The 3,936-nt window shown below is 43.8% G+C and overlaps 1 long non-coding RNA gene across 1 annotated transcript; it reads right to left on the bottom strand.

Moving 5' to 3' along the window:
- Positions 1-2,721, bottom strand: LOC148042911 (uncharacterized). Its single transcript, XR_015698305.1, has 3 exons — positions 2,638-2,721; positions 1,147-1,188; positions 1-486 (listed from the first exon to the last, which is right to left on the bottom strand). It is a non-coding gene; the product is annotated as an uncharacterized LOC148042911 (long non-coding RNA).
- Between the last annotated feature and the right edge of the window lie 1,215 nt (positions 2,722-3,936).

Here is a 3,936-nt window from a genome sequence, read left to right as displayed (position 1 = left end):
TTTTTCTCTGGTTGTGAATTATTTGGGGTCCTCGGAATTTTTAGAAGAATTGCACGATCACAGAATAACCGAGTTTGAAGGGACCTTGGAGGTCTTCTAGTCCAACCCCCAATCAAGTCTGTATTGAGTGACAACTTCGGCTGTCCATTTCTTCTTCCATCCCTGTAGATCTTCTAAACCCTAGCCCACATTTTGGGTGAAAGATGATGGCCAACTGACAATTCGGTTTGACTCCCTTCCATCAAGGGACAGTCTTGGGTTCAATAAAATCTGGATTTAATGCCAGGTTATTTAATGCCAGTCTGGCAGAGGAAGAGTCTTCGATCCCATAAAGATATAAATATTTGGATGGCAGTTTACGGTTTTTATCCCAACATTTTTGGATGGGCCATTATCCAAGATGACACAAGAATTAGGAATCTCTCAGCAATAGTATTATGGTCTCTTGATTTCAGAGTAAACGGAATCGGCTTTATAGAGTAAATCCTAAAAAAAAAAGAGAGAGAGAGAGTAAGAAGGAAAAATACATCAATAAATAAAGTTGCACACCTTTGGCATTGACAAAAATCACCATCAGTCAATTGCGAAAAGCAGCTTTATTTTGACCAGCTTAGATCCTGGGATGGCAAACTCTTTTAACATCATCAAACCAGGGATGGATTTCTGCCGGCATTACTGCCTGTTCGGTGTCTCAAAAATTTTGCACATGGGCAAAACCGTTAAAAATGGAGGGGGGTTGCACTGAAAATTGTTCTGCCCATTTGCAGAACTGAAAAACAAGATAGCAGCCCTATGGGAGAACCGGTTCAGGGGCGTGGCAGGCCTGGGTCACTGACGGTTCCAGCGACCCAGGCCGTCAAGTGAGAACCGGTCCGAACCCACCTCTGTAATATCAAACAACAGCCTCCTATTCCCAGATCTTTGGGAATGACTCGATAGGTGGATAAAAATGCCAAATCCAGTCTAAACATCTGGCTGACTGTACAACCATCAATAATTCATAGGGATCTGTTGGAAAATGGGTTGAAAGATTTCTTACCACACCTCAGTCTGTGGCTCCCTTTTAATTCAGTCCAGTTTTGTGATTATTATAAATTAAGCCATATGGAAAACCTGAATAAGTTAATCCCCTGACTTGGAACGTACCGTATAGTTTGAGTCCAGCTTGGGGCAAGTTCCTGCAAGAGGCTGCAAAGAGAAGCAAATATATAACCATGGAGGGGAAAAATCCCTTCAAGCTGGAAAACCAAGATTCTTTTTTAAGAAAAAAAACAAACAAATAAACTCTTCCCTTCCCTTTTGACTTTGCATTTTTAAGAGAAATGTTAAAAGGGCCATTAAACCCTGCAGGACAAGCAAAAAAAAACAAACAAAAACCAAGATGGCAGCTACATGGCGCCATTGAAGTTCCACCCACTTTATGTAAATTGCCTGTGCACATTTTAAAATGGGCGGAGCTTTGATGTCCCTGTTTGACTTTACATGGAGACATGATGTGAAGGCTCTTTTTTTGGCAGTTAACGAGGAAGGAAGGAAAGAAGGAAGGAAGGAAGGAAGGAAGGAAGGAAGGAAGGAAGGAAGGAAGGAAGGAAGGAAGGAAAAGGGGAAACAGAAGGACAGAGAAGAGGGGAAGGAAAGAAGGTTGGGAGGGTGGGAGGGAGGGAGGAAGGAAGGAAGGAAAAGGGGAACAGAAGGACGGAGAAGAGGGGAATGAAAGAAGGTTGGGAGGGAGGGAGGAAGGGAGGAAGGAAGGAAGGAAGGAAGGAAGGAAGGAAGGAAGGAAGGAAAAGGGGGAACAGAAGGACGGAGAAGAGGGGAAGGAAAGAAGGGCGGGAGGGAGGAAGGAAGGAAGGAAGGAAAAGGGGGAACAGAAGGATGGAGAAGAGGGGAAGGAAATAAGGGAGGGAGGAAGGAAGGAAAGAAAGAAGGAAGGAAGGAAAAGGGGGAACAGAAGGAGAAGAGGGGAAGGAAAGAAGGGAGGGAGGGAGGGAGGGAGGGAGGGAGGGAGGGAGGGAGGGAGAGTGGGAAAGCAGGAGTAAATCCCAAACCCATCCATGCCTAGTTTCTCAACTTTGGCAAGTTTAAGACTTGTGAACTTCAATTCCCAGAATTCATGCTGGCCGAGGTGGCACAGTGGTTAAATGCAGCACTGCAGGCTACTTCAGCTGACTGCAGTTCTGCAGTTCGGCTGTTCAAATCTCACCGGCTCAGGGTTGACTCAGCCTTCCATCCTTCCGAGGTGGGTAAAATGAGGACCCGGATTGTTGTTGGGGGCGATATGCTGACTCTGTAAACCGCTTAGAGAGGGCTGAAAGCCCTATGAAGCGGTATATAAGTCTAACTGCTATTGCTATTCTGGGAGTTGAAGTCCACAAGTCTTAAAGTTGCCCAGTTCCGGGACCTCTGCTCTAGAAAAGTAAAAGTGAAACTCAAAACCAGAAGTTGCTCTTTGGAGTCATCTGTTCTTCCAGTGGGAGAAAAAGGGGACATCTGTGGAACCTTCTGTTCCATTCAACGTAGATCCACCTTCTACTCCAATGAGGTCACCAACTCAAGAATCTTGCTTTGGGCCAATGCCTGAGCCCTCAACCTCCTTCACTGTTCAACCTCAGAAGAAACCAAGGAGAAGACACTCACCGGAAGAGGGACAGACATCGGGAGTGGATCCTCCGGTATTTCCACTGGAGACTCCACCACATCATAAATGGGGTCCTTGTCATCTGGACAACAGAAGGGAAGAATGTCATGGGATCACTAACCCACATGGAGAATCGTAACGGTATGTAGAATGGCCTTAAGAAAGGAAGACCACAGGGTGCTACAAAGTCCATTATTATTTATCGTTTTATTATTTTTACCGTACAAGTACTCCTCGACTTACAACAATTCACTTAACGACCACTCAAAGTTACAACACCACTGAAAAAAGTGACTTAGGACCGTTTTTTCACACTTACAACCAATACAGTTTCCCCGTGGTGACGTGCTCAAAATTCAGACGCTTGGGAACAACTGATTCACATTTATGACCGTTGCAGTGTCGTAGGGGGGGCTCCAGATCTCCTTTTGTGATCTTCTTAGAAGCAAAGTCAACGGGAAATCTGGATTCGCTCAACTGCCGTGTTACTAATTTCAACCACTGCAGTGATTCACTTAGCAACCCTGGCAAGAAAGGTCGTAAAATGGGGCAAAATTCACTGAACAGCGGTCTCGCTTGGCAACAAATATTTTGACTCAGTGGTGGTCATACATCGAGGACTTAGTTTTAATGCTTGGAAGATGACCAGAATAGTCTTTGATGGGATGGGTGGCACATAAATCTGATGAATTATAGAATAGAATATAAGTAACAATTTGATGGGAGCGGTTAGAGGGTTGAAAGGTGGTATTATAGCATCATTGGCATTAAAATGGAATATTGAAATATTGAATAATTGCCTTAAAAAATCATATATATCAATTCTAGAAATATATAAGTTTGATTGACATAATAATTATTATGATTATCATTATTGATGTTTGTATCAAAATGAACTATACCCAGGGGCCACACTCTTCATGTATTGATATTGATGTATATTCAAAAATCCAAATAATAATAATAATAATTGATGAGTGAAAGAATGAAAGTGTCATCTTTTCTTCTGGGACTTTCTATTGTGGGAAAATGGGAGGGGGGATTGTATGGAGTGGGATGATATGTAGCCAAGAGCCAAGGTGGCGCAGTGGTTAAATGCAGCACTGCAGGCTACTGCTAGATCAGCAGTTCAGCGGTTCAAATCTCACCGGCTCAGGGTTGACTCAGCCTTCCATCCTTCCGAGGTGGGTAAAATGAGGACCCAGATTGTTGGGGGCAATATGCTGACTCTCTGTAAACCGCTTAGAGAGGCCTGAAAGGCCTATGAAGCGGTATATAAGTCTACTGCTATTGCTATA

This window comes from Thamnophis sirtalis, unplaced genomic scaffold (assembly GCF_051295495.1).
Source record: "Thamnophis sirtalis isolate CommonGarterSnake01/CBP01778 unplaced genomic scaffold, rThaSir2_p1.2 scaffold_13, whole genome shotgun sequence".
In the NCBI taxonomy this organism is placed as follows: Eukaryota; Metazoa; Chordata; class Lepidosauria; order Squamata; family Natricidae; genus Thamnophis; species Thamnophis sirtalis.
The sequence above is the reverse complement of the archived record's forward strand: the minus strand, read 5'-3'. Positions and strand labels throughout refer to the sequence as shown.